Below are 17,558 nucleotides of genomic sequence, written 5' to 3'. Positions count from 1 at the left end.
GTGTGGAATATTTGGGCATGCTTGATAGAAAATTAAAAACATTTCAATTTTTTTTTTTTTACCAAGGAAAGTATCTAATTTTGTACAACTTACACAGAACTTTTTTAGTACTAAAAACAATGAAATTATTTCACTTCTTGATATTTAACAATAACAAGACATTAACTCCCCAAGACAGGCACCTACAGCCACAGACTAGATTCTGTCCTCAGTATACTGGTCTTAGCATCTTCTGTGAGTCATGGAGTCGTGTCTGTCAGGTTTGACAATCAAGTCAAATATTTTCTTACTTTTTAAAAAAAATTTTTTTAATTAAATTTTGTAGAGAATTTTGAACATACGCACAAAAAGGACAATATAATGGGCTTCTGTGTGCCCCTCACTCAGCCCTAAAATTTTAACCTCTAGTCATACCTGCCTCCTCTACTTCTCCATTAGTGTTTTGAAGCAAGTCACAGATATATAATTTTTATCATTTTACAAATCTCTACTAGAGAGATTATTTTAAATAACCATCTCCTATCTAAGAAGCAACAGAAATTACTTGGTATCAAATATGTAGTCAGATGATTTCCAGCTCTCATGAATGTCATTTTCTAATGGTTCCCATTCCATTGTGGGTTTTTGTTTTTTTTTTTCTGACAATTTTTTCAAATCAAAGGAACAAGGTTGTTTGTTGTGTAGAGTTTCCCATAGCTTACATTCTGCTGATAGTGTCCCCATTTCAGACTGAAATTATTTAACTCTGATTTCCTACTTGTTCCTTGAAAGGTCTTTAAATAGATTACACACCATGCAGCATTTAGAGTAAACTGTTTCAGAAGACTGTCTGGGGTGGGAGCTGGGAGGGCCGTTCAAGAGATGGGGGACATACGTAGACCTGTGGCTGATTCACGCTGATGTAAGGCAAAGACCAGCACCCTGCCACAGAGCAAGCATCCTGCAACGAAAAATAAATAAAATTAAAAAAAGAAGATTGCTTGTCACTTGTTGGCAGTGCAAACTAGAGCTGTTACCGCTATGTGCCTATTGTATATTTATCTTCTATATAGAGTGGTTCTATAGTTACATGTTCTATAGGGCTGTTACGGGGCTTCCCAGATGGTGCTGGTGGTAAAGAACCTGCCTGCCAATGCAGGAGATGTAAGAGATGTGGGTTCAATCCCTGGGTCAGGAAGACCCCCTGGAGGAAGGCATGGCAACCCACTCCACTATTCTTGCCTGGAGAATTGCATGGACAGGGGAGCCTGGCGGGCTACAGTCCATAGGGTCGCAAAGAGACAGACACGACTAAAGCAACTTCACACACACACACACACACACACACACACATACACACAGGGCTGTTACATAGTTACATGTTAGATGCACGCTAAGTTGCTTCAGTCATGTCCTAGTTTTTGCAACCCTATGGACTATCGTCGCAGAAGGCAATGGTACCCCACTCCAGTACTCTTGCCTGGAGAGTCCCATGGATGGAAGAGCCTGGTGGGCTGCAGTCCATGGGGTCGCTAGAAGTCGGACACGACTGAGCGACTTCACTTTCACTTTTCACTTTCATGCATTGGAGAAGGAAATGGCAACCCACTCCAGTGTTCTTGCCTGGAGAATCCCAGGGATGGGGGAGCCTGGTGGGCTGCTGTCTATGGGGTCGCACAGAGTCGGACACGACTGAAGTGACTTAGCATAACATAACTATCGTCCACCAGCCTGCAGATGGTGACTGCAGCCATGAAATTAAAAGACACTTTACCCTTGGAAGAAAAGCTAGGACAAGCCTAGACAGCATACTAAAAAGCAGAGACATTACTTTGCCAACAAAGGTCCTTATAGACAAAGCTACGGTTTTTCCAGTAGTCATGTATGGGTGTGAGAGTTGGACCATAGAGAAAGCTGAGCACTGAAGAAATTGATGCTTTTGAACTGTGATGCTGGAGAAGACTCTTGAGAGTCCCTTGAACTGCAAGGAGATCAAACCAGTCAATCCTAAAGGAAATCAACCCTGAATATTCATTGGAAGGACTGATGCTGAAGCTGAAACTCCAATAGTTGGGCCACCTGGGGTGAAGAGCTGGCTCATTTGAAAAGACCCTGATGCTGAGAAAGATTGAAGGTGGGAGGAGAAGGAGACGACAGAGGATGAGATGGTTGGATGGCATCACCGACTCAATGGACGTGAGTTTGAGCAAGCTCCAGGAGATGGTGATGGACAAGGAAGCCTGGTGTGCTGCAGTCCATGGGGTCGCAAAGAGTTGGACACAACTGAGCGACTGAACAACATCTGTCAAGAATTACCCATGAGGACGGGGTATTGGCAAAATGATGAACACCCAAGCCAAGTCTTCTGGTGACCTGAATGGCCTGCCTCCTTTTAGAAACAAGTCTCTGGGGGAGCCGAGACACGTGTTTCCTCTTGGCTTTAAAGACCCAAGTTACAACAGATGGTGATGGTGTAGTCCATGTGCCATGAGAACTGGGGACAGAGAGACTTAGGTTTGAGTTTTAAGGTAATGAGGGAACTTGGGGGAGGACAAGGCAGAGACGGTGTTTGTCATAAGTGAGATGAAGACTTAAGTCTGAGGATTTCCTAGTTCTATGCACACAACGGCACCCCATGCAGGTTGTGATTCATTACTTGGAAGAAATAGAGAAAGCAGGAGGAATTCATCCTTAAGTCAGAGGTCCCCAAACTCTCTCAATGCCTTCAGCGCTTTTAATTTCCTCATTGCACCCCTCAGGCAAAATGACCAAAGATGAATTAATACGTCTTTTGTTACCCAAACATTACTGACTGGAGTGTTTCAATATTCATTTACATAACAAAATTGTTGGCCACGGGCATTCGTTTCCGCAAAAACCTCCCGATCAATAATGTGTTAAGCAGCATGTGTTCAAACGACTTAATTATGATTTATATCGCTTGGAAAAAATATATAAATTCAAGGAAAAAATATTTTTATTTCATTGTCACATAACCACACTTATTAGTGGGATGTGTGTGCCTGCCTGTTGGGCACTGCACAACGTTTTGAACTTTAGGAATCAGATTGGACACTCCACATTAATTATCGTGCAGTACTTGCTTTTCTTTCTGCAAAAGCTAAAAACCTCAGCTTCACAAAGAAATTAACGTAATAGAGAGGAATGTAGCACCATTTAATAATCGTGAACTACCTTGAGCTAGCAGTTCACGCTGTGTCCAGCAGATGTCGCTCTATTTCCCTCACAAGTTAAACCGATTCCCCGTGGCCACAGGGCACAGGTATGGAAGCACAGAGAAACACTAACAAAAGGAGTAGACGAAATAAAAGCCCCATGAAGTGACTGCTGTCTGTACCCAAAGGATCAGGAAAGAGGAAGCTGAGCAGGACACGGTGCTTTTGACAGTACCCGCGCTACTCCAGACACTGAGGCAAGAGGCGGATGGCTCTCCCCAGGGTAAAGCGATGGAAGATTCAGTCCCTGCGGATGGAAACTGCATGACAAGAAGAGCGGGACAGTTAAGGCGAGGTGGCTGGGACCCGCCCAGACCACATAGTTCTTATTCTCAAAGCCAGGAGACCGCCCTGACCACACATGCTCAGAAAAGGCTCCGTGGAGGCCAAAGCGGAGTTACGTCAAGGGACGTTCTACCCAGGCGCCTTTTGGGTAAAATCCATCTTGGTTAAGAGGTCTGTGTGCACATATGGGAGGATCCTGAGATAATCGAAATATGGACTGGGAACCAAGCAAATCAAAAGGATTGGCCAAAGGAAACCCAGAAGAAATGCCCCTTTAAAGTAATTCAAACCACTAGTCAAAGCTATGGTTTTTCCAGTAGTCATGTATGGATGTGAGAGTTGGACTATAAAAAAAGCTGAGTGCTGAAGAATTGATGCTTTTGAACTGTGGTGTTGAAGAAGACACTTGAGAGTCCCTTGGACTGCAAGGAGATCCAACCAGTCAATCCTAAAGGAGATCAGTCCTGAATATTCATTGGAAAGACTGATGCTGAAGCTGAAACTCCAATACTTTGGCCACCTGATGCAAAGAACTGACTCATTTGAAAAGACCCTGATGCTGAGAAAGATTGAAGGTGGGAGAAGAAGGGGACAACAGAGGATGAGATGATTGGATGGCATTACCGACTCGATAGACATGAGTTTGAGTAAACTTTGGGAGTTGGTGATGAACAGGGAGGCCTGGTTTGCTGCAGTCCATGGGGTTGCAAAGAGTCGGACACGACTGAGCGACTGAACTGAAACCACTACGAGGGCAAGACTCCACAAGTCTCTCTCTGACTCTGCCCATGTGTCTACCCACACACACTGTACTCTTTTTTTCCTCTAAATAAATACTTGCTTCACTGCTTTCCATCTTTGTGGGAATTCTTTTCTGCAAAGCCAAAGGGCCAGGGCCCTTGTCACTGACCACTGGACTAGTGGCTAGGATCTGGTGCTTTCTCCACAGTGACCCAGCCTCAACCTCTGGCTGGGAACCCAAGCTCCGCTCCAAGCCGTTGCAGGCCAAGGCCACCTGAGATCAATACCACAAGTAAATCACACCCTTTCCTCTCTGCCCTGGGCCCTGTGCCAGTGTGGACTATGCCCTGTCCTCCAATAAAGAGTGGATGCCCCTCCCTCTCCCTCCCAGCCCAGGGGTAAAGTGTCCACAGACTGAGGCTGGTGCCCAGACTTTCACCAAATGGGAAACTGTTAATAACAGCCAAGGTAGAAGATTTAAAGAGGAACTAGAAAAAAGAGTCCAGAATGTATGAAAACATCACTCTCATCCCCCAAGAACCAGGAGCATGTCATCTCACTTCAGTGAGAAAAGACAAGAATCTGTGCAAGATTTTAAAGCAGCCATCATAAAAATGCTCCAGTGAACAATTAGAAGCACTCTTGCAACAGATGAAAAAATGAAGACAGAAAAGAAATAGATGATAAAAAAAATCAATTGAAAAATATTTTGCTGGAAAAATTCAATTAAAAAGCTCATTGAATGGGCTCAGTAGCAAAAAATGCAAATGACCAAAGACAGAATCAGTGAGAAATTCCCAAACAGGATACACCCAAAGAAATTCATGCCAAGATACACCATCATAAAATTTTTGAAGACTAAAAACAAAGAAAAATATTGAAAGCACTCTCTGCTATCCAAACCCTCCAATGAATCCCCATCTTATTCAAAGAAAGAAAAGTCCATACAACAACCTCCAAGGCCCTGCATGATCTGGCTCTCTACTAACCTTCCAAGTTCATCTTATATTTCTCTTCCTTTGACTACACACTCTAGCCACACTGGCCTCCTTCCTGTCCCTTGAATGTTCCAGATATGCATTTACCTAGGGCCCTTGCTCTATTTATTCCCCTTCTCAGAAATCTCCTTCCCCAAACATTTGTTGAATTCATTGAATGACTATAGTAATAAAATGAGACCATCCACATGACACAGATTCTGAAAGGCCCCCATTCTTCCACTAAAATGTTCTATACTGGCTTCCCCAGAGCGCAACTATGGAAAACAGTATGGAGCTTCCTCAGAAACTTGCAAATAGGAATGCCATACAATCCAGCATGTCTACTTCTAGGTATTTATCCAAAGAAAATGAAAGGACTCATTCAAAACTATGTCTGTTGCAATATTGTTCAGAATAGCCAAGACAGGGAAACGGCCTAACTGTCCACTGATGGATAGATGGGCAAAGAAAACATGAGAGATTTATACATATACATTGATATATTTATTTATTTCAGTCTTTAGAAAAAAGAATGAAATCTTGCCATTTGTGACAACATGGATAGAACTTGAGGGTGTTATACTCAGTGAAATGAAAAGTGAAAGTAAAGTCGCTCAGTTGTGTTCAATTCTTAGCAATCCCCATGGACTGTAGCCTGCCGGGTTTCTCCGTCCATGGGATTTTCCAGGCAAGAGTACTAGAGGGGGTTGCCATTTCCTTCTCCAGGGGATCTTCCTGATCCAGGGATTGAACCCGGATCTGCTGCATTGCAGGCAGATTCTTTACCATCTGAGCCACCAGGGAAGACCAAGTGAAATAGTCAGATAGAAAAAGACACGAGCATATGATCTTACTTATAGGTGGAATCTAAAACCAAGTGAACAACCGAAAACCAGTCTTGGAGGCTATCTGAGATATGAGATGGGGTGTGGATGAAATGGGCGAAAAGGATCAAGAAAACTCCAAAAGGAGGAGCGGGGAGTTGGGGGAAAGCAATTCTGTTACTTGCAGCAAACAGTGATAACTTGGGGAATTCCCTGGTACTCCAGTGGCTAAGACTCTGAGCTCCCAATGCAGGGGGCCTGGGTTTGATCCCTGGTCAGAGAACTGGATCCCACATGCTACAGCTAAGAGTTTGCATACTGCAACTAAAGATCCTGTGTGCTGCAGTGAAGACCCAGCGCAGCCAGATCAATCAATCAATAAATATTATTTTCTTTATGCTCTACTGCTTTGCCATGTTTTCTCCCCAAAGCTGAGGTGACATGGCCATTTTAGTGTAATATCTAGAGATAAGTAAATGGTCAGAATACTGGTCTCTGACAACTTCCATATAATTACTCACCTAAGCCATCATAATTAAATATATTTCACTTAAAACATAGCAATGAAAACTAGTTCAGTAACAACATAAAAATGATTTCATTACATTCTTTATGTGCTGAGAAAATTAAGAAGCAAACTCTTCAGGCTTTGTGTAAATTTAAAAATGACATCACCGGGGCTTCCCTGGTGGTCCAGTGGTTAAGAATGCCTTACAGTGCAGAGGACAGCAGTTCGATTCCTGATCTGGGAAGATCCCACATATTGCGGAGCAACTAGCATGCACACCTGGAGCCTGCACTCTGCAACAAGAGAAGCCAACACAATGAGAAGCCTGCGTACCACAACTAGAGAAAGCCTGCGGGCAGCAACAAAGACCCAGAGCCAAAAAGAAACAAATATATGACTTTTAAAAAATTAAAAAATTACATTCCCGTTTTTACATATAGCAAACTGAACCAACAGTTTCAGAATAAATTGTAACAATAAACCTTATATTCTTAAAAATAAATAAAAAATAAATAAATAAAATGCCTTTTTTAAAAGCGATAGCTTGATACAAGTTAAAGTTCCATTTTTTCTAAAATTCATAATGCCCTTAAGGGAGAACATATTGACCACTAAATGTGTATATTTTCACTGATTTCATTTTAAGACTCATAAATTTCATATATATTTGTTAGTTAAAAAAAAAAAACTGTCAAAGGACTCTTTCTGATTTTTCTGCACAACATATAAACCATCCCATGGCTTTCGCAGCAACTCAGATATTCCCTCTAAATACCCAGAAAAGCACAATACTATGTCTTCGTCAACTGATTAGTAGATTTAGAACATGCATTTCCTCATAGGATTACAAGAATTATTACAAAATAAGCCATATCACTTCTCCTTGCTGACAAAAATAGACTGGAACTCTGGAAAGGAAAGTGTGCCCTTCATCCAAGAATCTCAACTGATTGTGAGTGGCTGCACAGTAAATTTACCAGGACTCAGCATTGCTCTGTGTTCGTCCTAAGTTAACATGTCATCAGTTCTTCAAAATTCAGCTGTTGCTGCCATATCACCTTCCAAAGCGAGTAAATACATCGCAATGTACATTCTAAACACCATGTAATACCATCCTGAGGTTCTGACGGACAACGCAGAGCCTTGTGACCAGACCACAAATGACGATTTCTTTAGGGAACTCCTGTTCCCATGGATACAGGAGAAAGTTCATCAGCCAACACCCATCAAGCACCAGGCATACTTGATATACGTTATGGCATTTACTCTTCACGTGGACCCTAGCGTTAACCGCTCCCAGTTTATAGATGAGGAAACTGAGGTTCAAAATTTCCACAACTTGGCCAAAAACGAAAAAGTGAACGTGTTACTCAGTTGTGTCCGACTCTTTGGGACCCCATGGACTGTAGCCCACCAGGCTCCTCTGTCCATGGGATTCTCCTGGCAAGAATACTGGAGTGGGTAGCCATTCCCTTCTCCAGGGGATCTTCCTGACCCAGGGAATGAACCGGGGTCGCTTGCATTGCAGGCAGATTCTTTACCATCTGAGCCACCGGGGAAGCCAAAGTCATCAATTAATGGGCAGCATCTGAGTTCTGCTGCTGCTGCTAAGTCACTTCAGTCGTGTCTGACTCTGTGTGACCCCATAGACGGCAGCCCACCAGGTTCCTCCGTCCCTGGGATTCTCCAGGCAAGAACACTGGAGTGGGTTGCCATTTCCTTCTCCAATGCATGAAAGTGAAAAGTGAAAGGGAAGTCGCTCAGTCATCTCCGACTCTTAGCGACCCCATGGTCTGCAGCCTACCAGGCTCCTCCGTCCATGGGATTTGCCAGGCAAGAGTACTGGAGTGGGGTGCCATTGCCTTCTCCAATCTAAGTTCTACCCCCAGTCTAATTCCAAAGCTTGATCTCTAATTTGTTGAATCTCTGATTCATTAGAGAACAGGATACACAATCCACATTAGCTTTAAAGATCAGGTATGAGATTCCAAAGGCAGCTACTTGAGGCTGTGTTTCCAGACAGACAGAAGGGAGGCACTCTGGGAGCTTCAGTCTCCTCTCAGCCCCTCTTTGAACTTCCTCACGGTCTTGTTTTTCCAAAACCTCTGTTCCTTCCTAGCTGGCCAGTTGAAGCAAATGGAAAAGTGGAAAGGCACACTGCCAGCCAGGGACCTTGGGGTCAGACCCAACTCCGTTACTATCTCCGAACCTCCCTGGGTTTTTCTATCGTAAAATCAGAGCGCTGTACTAGGTTAGTGGTTTCCCTTATGTGAGCCTGAATAAAAGCTACTTGACATTTTGAGCTGGCAGAACTTCAGCTGTCTCCTCCTAGCCTAAGATACCATGACCGGCGTGAATTCTCACCAAGCCCTTCTCGACAGCTCACACCAGCCCACCGAGATCTCTTCCTTCTCTGAATTCATGGCTCATTATCTACCATAGACAATGCTGCCCTGACATTTACAGGGCCCAGGGCAAGAATGCAACGCCCACGTACCCTTTGTCTAAACACGTAAAAGTTATCAATCAAACTAACAAGCTGTGATACAAAACATGTTCTAACCTTCGAGGTAACAAATAAATCTTCATAAAGCCTGGGCTTAAATTTAGAATTCCCAGACTTTGTGGGGAGCTGCTTGGGAAACTGGGGGGGCATCTTGGCTCATGGCCCCTCACCCCTCCTGTCCCCACTCGCCTCTGTTCTCACAAAGAAGGACAACATCACACTTGTGGGTGTGGACACAGCACAACACAAGCTCCATCAGCCTTCCCCAACACACACAGATACACACTGAGTGGTCTTCGCCCACTGTTGCATCCTGCCACGTGTGTTCATTCCCTGGAGAACAGACTTGGAAAAAAAACACATCCAGACCCTGAGGGTTGGCTCAGGACCATGGGGAGGGGTATTCTGGAGTCCAGGGAACCCCCAGCACATGCAGAAGGTGGGTGGGTACCTCCCCTGCCACACACAGCAGGCACTCCTTCCCTGCAAGGTGGGCTCTGGCTGGAAGAAAGCCAGGCCCTCTGAGACCTGCATGCAGAGCAGGGAACTCTCTTGCTGGAGACTTGGACGCTTGCTGGAGTTATTGATGGAGATGTCACCAATAACTTTGGGACATTCCTTTCATGCTTTCTTAATCTCCCCTTATCTTCCCCTTGTCAGATAAGATCTTTAGAGAGTTTTGCTTCCTGTGGGTCCCAGTCTTTCTCTAACTACCAGGTTTAGGTAAGAGAATTGGATCTTTTACTTCCAGACTACTGACAGAGTTTCCTTTGCAGAAAGCCTCTTCTCTTGCAAGCTTCCTTACTTCACATTTATACAGAATTCTAGAAATCCAAGCCACCAAATCTGGTGACTCAGATGGTAAAGAATTTGCCTGCAATGCGGGAGACCCAGGTTCAATCCCTAGGTCAGGAAGATCCCCTGGAGAAGGAAATGGCAACCCACTCCAGTATTCTTGCCTGGAGAATTCCATGGACAGAGGAGACTGGTGGGCTATAGTCCATGGGGTCTTAGAGAGTTGGACATGACTGAGTGACTTAACAAGTTCACACTCACTTTCAGGAACCAAATGTATCATCAGCCATTCGGATTTTCATAGCCTAAAAGTATTTCCTCTCCACTTCATCTCGAAGTTGATTTTCTAATTTACTTGTTGTTTATTGTAAACAGATTTCTCTAGTATATTCATCACAGTCTTTGAAACAGTGTATATCCATGTAGGGCTTCCCCTGTGGCTCAGTGGTAAAGAATCCGCCAGCAATGCAGGAGACACAGGAGACACGGGTTCGATCCCTGGGTCGGGAAGATCCCCTGGAGAAGGAACAGAGTCTGACACGACTGAGCACATGTCCACGTAGGTGTCTGTGGCTCCCTGGATGTCTGGCTCTTGGGCCAGATATGGGATCCTTGGAGTCCAGCCTTTTCTAGCAGCAGTTCGTAAATACTATCCAACTGCCTCCCAGCCTCAAGTGGTGACAAATGAGACAGTCAGCACTCTGGATCTCTTTCTGTGGTAAATTTCTTATACTTTAGCTCAGAAGCTTTTCTGATCTGTAAGGAGGGAGTCCAACAGCGGGTGAGGGGAAAACGGGCAAGGTCCTTGTACATCTGAATCCTGGCAGGTCCCCAGGAAAAATATGGAAGTCCTGTAGCCCAGCAGCTGTTTTGCTCAAAGTAGCTGGAAGAGGGGCACAGAGGTGTTTAGGTTGCCATCTTCTCAGAAAACCCACTACATTTACGGCACTTTTTTTTTTTTGGCCTCAAAGCATATCAGGGGATCTTAGTTCCCCTACCAGGGATTGAACCCGTGAGCCCTGCAGTGGAAAAGTCCTAACCACTGGACTGCCAAGGAAGTTCTACAGCACTTCTTAAAGTGCCTATTAAATCTTGAAGGAGTCTGACAGACCACCACCCCCCGTCTCCCCGCCATGGTGCCATTCCCTACTCGTATACCATAAACAATACGGTAGTGTTCTTTTCGTCCACAACTTCACAGATGTCAGATAACTGTCAGTCTTTGAAATTTTTCCCATCTAATGAGTATGAAATGGTATCTCACTATTGAGATTATTGTTTAGATAGCTTTATCCAGATAGCGTTGAACACAATAAACCACATATTCTTAAATTGTACAGTTTTCGAAGTTTGACACAAGTTGATACCCATGAAACCATCACCACAAACAAAATAATGAACATATCCAACACTCCCCCAAAATTTTCTCGTGCTTTTAAAACAATCTCTCCACCCTGCCTTTCCTCACCCACTCCACACCTGTTTTGCAGAAAACCAGTGACTGCTTTCTGACAAGACAGATTAGTTTGCACCTTGTAGAATTGTATGTAAATGAATTCATTATTTTGAGATTCATCTGTGATGTAGCGTGCATCCCTCGCTCATTCCATTTTACTGCTAAGGAAGTACTCTGCCGAATGAATATACCATAATTTATTTATTCACCTATTGTTAAACATGAGAGTAATGCTTGGGGCTTCCCAGGTGGCGCTAATGCTAAACAATCCACCTGCCAGTGCGGGAGATGCAAGAGACCTGGGTTCGATTGCCGGGTCAGGAAGATCCCCTGGAGTAGGAAATGGCAACCCATTCCAGGATTCTTGCCTGGAGAATCGCATGTACAGAGGAGCCTGGGGGGCTACAGTCCGTGGGGTCACAAAGAATCAGACACAGCACAGAATAGTATCTAGTTTGGGGCTACTCCAAATAAAATTGCTATGGGCATGAATGTAGAAATCTTTGTATAAATGTATTGCTTCATTCCACTTAAGTAAACTCCTAAGCTGGATTTGATGTCAGACGTCAGACCTACGTTTGACATCTTAGTAAGCTATGGAGCTGCCTGGGCTTGCCATGGATTCCCCCTCCCTTCTCTATTGCCTTGATACAGATGTGGAAACGGAGGCACGAAGTTTCAACGTGTGTTTGTTAGTCTCTCAGTCGTGTCTGACTCTTTGTGACCGCGTGGACTGCGGCCCACCAGGCTCCTCTGTCCATGGATGCTCCAGGCAAGAATACTGGAGTGGGTTGCCATGCCTTCCAGGGGATCTTCCTGACCCAGGGATGGAACCTGGGACTCCTGCATTGCAGATGGATTCTTTACCATCTGAGCCACCAGGGAAGCCCACCAACGTTTCAGTAACGTGGCCAAAGTCACCAATTAATGGCCTCATGTGAATTCTGTCCCCAGTCTAATTCCAAATCCTCACTAGAGAATGGGATACACAAGTCACATTATTTTTAAAGACTGGGTATGAGATTTCAAAGGCAGCTACTTTAAATGGCACCCCACTCCAGTACTCTTGCCTGGAAAATTCCACAGACGGAGGAGCCTGGTAGGGCTACAGTCCACGGGGTCGCAAAGAGTCAGACACAACTGAGCAACTTCACTTTCTTTCTTTCTTTCTTTCCAGACACAGAGGGAAGGCACTCTGGGAGCTTCAGTCTCCTCTCGGCCCCTCTTTGAACTACCGCACACTCCTGTTTTTCCAAAGCTGCTGTTCCTTCCCAGATGGCCAGCAGGAGCAAATGGGAAAGCAGAAAGGCCCAGAATTGCCAGCCAGGGACCACGGAGTCAGACCCAGCTGTCACTATCTGCCGAACCTCCCTGGGCTTTTTCTATCACAAAATAAGAGCACTGTACTAGGTTAATGGTTCCCCAGTGTGAACCTAAAGAAAAAATACCTTTTTAGCTGGCATAGTCTCAGCTGTCTCCTCTTAGCCTAAAATACCATGACCGGCAGTGAGTTCTCACCAAGCCTTTCTCAACAGCCTACACCAGCCCACCGTGATCTCTTTCTTCTCTGATTTCATGGCTCCTCGCCTCCATTGACAAGGCTGGCCTGACGTTAACCGGGTCCAAGTTAATCGCAGGACTCACTGCTCTTGTTTTCTGTTTCTCTGGGATCGCTTCTTCTGCGGACTGATATTCAGTGTATTGGGAACCACTGATTCCTGCAGGTCACCCAGTTTTCTGTTGTTTCAGGCAGATGGGTAAATTCAGTCCCCATTACTCCATCTTGACCAAATGCAGAGAAGTACCTTTTCCAAAGCCATAAATTCGTATTTATTTTTGTCTCTCTTTTGCACTTGATCTTAGCCAAAAGGCTGAGAAGTGATATTTTCATCATTCTTTTAAAAAAATAATAAATACATTTAAGGTTACAAGTTTTCCGGTGAATGTTTCTTCCATATCCTTCAGACTTTGGATGCTTAGTTCCTTTTCTGCTCATTTGAATGGTTTCTAATTTCTGCTTTGTTTTGTTACTTAATCTATTGTCTAAAACAAAGGTCCCCAACCTCCAGAGTCTAATGCCTGATGATCTGAGGTGAACCTGATGTAGTAATAGAAAAAAGTCATCCACAAACCATCCCCTACTTGGTCCGTGGAAAAACTGTCTTCCACAAATCAGTCCCTGGTGCCAAAAACGGTTGGGGACCACTACTCTAAAAGACTGAAGTGGGTTGACATTTCCTTGCTTGGGGGATCTTCCTGACCCAGGGATTGAACCGGAGTCTTTTATGTCTCCTGCATTAGCAGGCAGGTTCTTTACCACTAGGACCACCTGGGAAGTCCGTTATAAAACATGCCTCAAATTTCAGAGAACAGTGCAATGAACCTCTGTGTCCCATTTCCCCAGATTCAGTAGTTATCAAGATTTTTCCATATTTATTTCATCTATGCATATGTTTTCTTTTTTATTGTTGTTATTTTCAAGAGAATCCTAGACAATATGTCATTTCCCTCCAGCATATTTTAGTCCCTACAATATAAAAACATTTTCTTCTTTAACCACAATGTTATTATCACACCTAATAAAATTAACAGTAATTATTCAGAACCGTTTTATGATCAAGTTCTCCTGATTATCTCAAAATATTTATACACATTGTTTATTTAAAATAGGATCGAGGGACTTCCTTCTTCCTGTGGTTGAGACTCCACGCTTCCAGTGCCTCCACTGCAGGGGCCACTGGTTCGATTCCAGGTCAGGGAACTAAGATCCCACATGCCAAGCATGGCAAGGCCAAAAAAGAAAAAAAAAAAATTTTTTTTAAAGGATTGAATCAGGGTCCATTCATACATTGGTGGTTGTGGATTTTAAGGCTCTTTTGATCAAACTGAATCCCCCCTCTTGCTCCTTTTCCCCGGCCATTGGCTTGTTCAATAAGCCAGGCTACTTGTCCTGTAGAATGTCCCACATTCCGGTTTTATTTAACTTCTTTTCTATCCCCTGTATGTCTCCTACTTCACCGAAGAGACTTGATTAGGTTCAGGTTCTACTTCTTTTTGGCAAGTATGTCACAGTTGGTGCTGTGTGCTTCATATCGCATTGCATCTGGAGGCAGCTAATGTCGAGTTTCTATTTTCAGAGACGCTAAGGTTGATCAAAGGATTTGGGTGGTGACAGCCTGATCACTCCATTAGAGCTCCCCACCAATCATGGGTCAAGTGACATCCTTTGCTGACTGTTGTCTGACTCAACTATTAGGGGTGACAGAGTGTTACTTTCCTATCATTTCTTGTATGTATTAGCTGGAAAGTGAAAGTGGTCGTTGCTCAGTCCTGTCTGAGTCTTTGTAAGCCCGTGGACTGTAGCCTGCCAGGCTCCTCTGTCCATGGGATTCTCCAGGCAAAAATACTTGAGTGGGCAGTCATTCCCTTCTCCAGGGGATCTTCCCAACCCAGGGATTAAACCCAGGTCACCTGCATTGCAGGCAGATTCTTTACTATCTGAGCCACCAAGGAGATTGGAATTCTAGTATTAGCTAGACTTCCACTGTAAATAAGAACTGTCATTCTTCAATTAGGGCTGTTTGACTATCTGAAGGGTGAGGTAGGTACATAATTCTTTCCTTCTAATTGCCAATTTTCAGAGTAAAAAACTGGTGCCCTCAGACAAAACCCCGATTCCAAAACCTACAGGCACCGCGATGTTCACAGCAACACCGTTCACAGTACCCGAGACCAGGAGGCCCCCTAAATGGCCACTGGCAGATGAGTGGGCAAAGCAGATGTGGTGCATATATATATATGTACACACACACTGGAATATTACTCAGCCATGAAATAGGAATAAAAATGCCATTTGCGGCAACATATATGCGCCTAGAGATTATCACGCTAAGTGAAGTAAGTCAGACAGAGACAGATAAATATCGTATAATATCACTTATACGTGAAATATAAACTATGACCCAAATGAACTTATCTACAAAGCAGAAACAGACTCACAGACAGAGAACAGACTTCCAGTTGCCATGGGGCACAGATGGGTCAGGAGGTTGGGCTGAGCAGATGCAAACTGTTGTATACAGAGCGCATGAGCAACAAGCTCCTCCTGCACAGCACAGGGATCTCTAGTTAATATCCTGTAATAGACCAGGATGGAAAATGTGGAAAAGAATACATACACGTAACTGAGTCATTTTGCTGTACAGCAGAAATTAACACATGATAAACCAGCTATACTTCAATTTAAACAAAAGCAAGAAAGGAAATGGGCACCCTGGTACTTGCAATGATGTGCAGTGAGCTGGGTCTCTCCTTTGTTTTCTCTCTTCCATATATCCATTCAACTGGTTGAATTAATTGAATGAATACACATTTCTTATTAATTCCCTAATTGTGCCCCTCTGTGAGTTGAGGGCCCTCTAGAGCCAACAGCTTCAGGGATGAGGTGGGGGTGGGGGGTAAAAATTCCCCCAAAGAGCCAGTGGCCACTTTATCTCGGAAAGCTGTGATGCTGCTGGGGTGAGTCCTTCACAAGCAAACCTTGTTGGGCTCTCCCCACCTGTAGCCACTGAGTTCCAGTTTACTGCCTTCGGATGGGAATATCAGCCTTGAGAGTCACCTGGTTTCCATGAGAGCCCAAGAGCCCAGGAACTGCTCTTCAAAAGGTGGGGTTAGGGGGGTCGCGTCAAGGGGTGACAAGTTCAAAACCCCTGGGGCTGCACCTGAGTGGAGGCTCCTCTCTTTGCCCAAGACTCCACTGCCAATAATCATTAGTCACAGAGACTTATATTAATAGCTCAGACCTGGCCGAAGGCCATCCCCCGGGAACTAGTGCTCCTCTGCGTGGTCAGAATCATGCTCTCTGGCACTCGTGGGACTGAAAGGGCAAGGACCTAACATCGTCGGGATATAAAAGCATCTACACCAGCAACAGTCATTAACTTCATATCTTATTAGAGAAACGCAAACTCAATATCCTTGCTGAAAGGGACCTTTGCAGGTATCCGTTTCTGCTTGGGTCAGGTCAGAGAAAAGAAACCACACATTAATATAACAGGGCATGTCGAACGCAGAGAATTAATAGCTGTAACAGGATATTGGGATAACGAGGCATTGGCTATTAAGAAGAGAGCAAAAAGACTGTAGAAGCAGCAAATACAGGGAGGAGCTGCTACCCTTAGGGCTGGGACAGGACCCCCTTTTCCCCACTTACCTCCATCCATGGGGCTGAAACCCACATCTTGTTGAGAAGGCAGGGCCCCAGCAAGCCTGGTGGGAGAGAAGTTGCCTTGGTGGTTGGTGCTGGTCATATTCCTTGGAAGTCTGCCCTAGAGGGTGCCAGGGAAAGGTGTTGCCAGGGAAAGGTGTTCCCGGGGAAGGACTGAGCTACAAAACTGTTCAAGGACGTTGGGGGAGAGGGGGGTTCACTGCTTCCCCTGGTGCTGCTGACTGCAGGGTCCCTTGCACAGCGCAGCAGAGGAGCTTTGAGCTCAGCAGGAGCTGGGGCCTGGGGAGGCCGCATGTGCTGAAGGAGCCAAACCTGGGAGGTCCTCTCGGTGGAGCCAGCGCACCTGGACCAGGAGGCAGACCCTGTCCGCCTGCGCCCTCTACTGGCAAAAGGTAGCATTGTTCCCGCCGGCAAAGGAAATGTATTTAAGGAACCCCCAGCTATTTTCACAGAGCAGGCAAAAAAGGGTGAATTTCCCTGGTGGCTCAGAGGGTATAGTGTCTGCCTGTAATGCGGGAGAACAGGGTTTGATCCCTGGGTTGGGAAGATCCCCTGGAGAAGGGGAATGGCAACCCACTCCAGTATTCTTGCCTGGAGAATTCCATAGACAGAGCAGCCTGATAGGCTACCCCCATGGGGTCGCAGAGTCAGACATGACTGAGCAACTTGACTGGTTCACTGGATGGAGCTGAAAGGCAGGAAGCCTGTGATTGGCACAGTTCACCTATTGAAAGGGATGGTTCCTTGTATCAATATTATGAAAACACTCCAAAAGCAAATGCTTCCCAGGTGGTACCAGTGGTAAAGGACCCACCTGCCCATGCATGCAGGAGATACAAGAGGTGTGAGTTCCATCCCTGGGTCAGGAAGATCCCCTGGAGGAGGGCATGGAACCCCACTCCAGTGTTCTTGCCTGGAGAATCCCACAGACAGGGGAGCCTGGCAGGCTACAGTCCATAGGGTCGCAAAGAGTCGGACATGACTAAAGTGACTTAGTGCGCATGGACGCCAGAAGCAAATA

This window comes from Bos taurus, chromosome 12 (genome assembly GCF_002263795.3).
Source record: "Bos taurus isolate L1 Dominette 01449 registration number 42190680 breed Hereford chromosome 12, ARS-UCD2.0, whole genome shotgun sequence".
NCBI lineage: Eukaryota > Metazoa > Chordata > Mammalia > Artiodactyla > Bovidae > Bos > Bos taurus.
This window is presented reverse-complemented; position numbering follows the sequence as displayed.